Consider the following 768-nt stretch of genomic DNA (forward strand, 5'->3'; position numbering starts at 1 on the left):
AGAATTGGGGAGGTAGAATCCCAGTTTTGGCCATGGGAGCCTGGAGGAGAAGGACGGTTCTTTTCCTTAGGAAGGAAAGCACAGAGTCCCAGGAGCCCCAGGGCTCCTGAGCCAGCCCCTGCTGCCCCGGGAGGGAATTTGGGGAGGGGGCAGAGGGGGTGCGCAGCCCCCGCCGGGGGATGACCCCGGCCCAGCGCCCTTCGTTCAGCACCAAGCTGGGCTTGGGGCCGCAGGAGGAAGAGGCCAATGGGAAGCAGATCCTGCAGGGGGGACAGGGCTTGGGCTCAGGGCAAGGTCCTGCCCTGCACACCTGGCTCAGGTGTGACCCTGTTATAAACGGAGCCTGGACTTTTTTTGGGTGGGGTAAAAGTCTGCTCGTTTATTTAAAAAGAAAAACCAGGAGTGGAAACTCAAGATAAGCCCGAGTCCCACTTGGCAACCCAGAAAAAAACAACCGTGCGACGCACAAGACGTTCCCTCAGACTCAGGTGCCTCAGAAAACCCCGCAACAGGCTGAGCCCCCGGGCAGTTTTATAGTCTCTCTGATGTTATGATTGGTGGAGCTCCGATCCTCCCTCTGGTGGCTTGTTGCCAGGGTCCTCATTGGTGTTCAGCTCCATCAATCTCTGGGGCGTCGAGTGATTGGTTTGCCCTCTAACCAATAATTCCTCAAGATGTTTACATCATAAACTATTAAGTCATCTTAAGAACATTCCAGAACGTTCCCCTTTTTCTATAGACCCACCACTCTTCCCCCATTGCTGTCAC

The sequence above is a fragment of the Corvus brachyrhynchos genome, unplaced genomic scaffold (genome assembly GCF_000691975.1).
Source record: "Corvus brachyrhynchos isolate BGI_N302 unplaced genomic scaffold, ASM69197v1 scaffold555, whole genome shotgun sequence".
NCBI classification, from domain to species: domain Eukaryota; kingdom Metazoa; phylum Chordata; class Aves; order Passeriformes; family Corvidae; genus Corvus; species Corvus brachyrhynchos.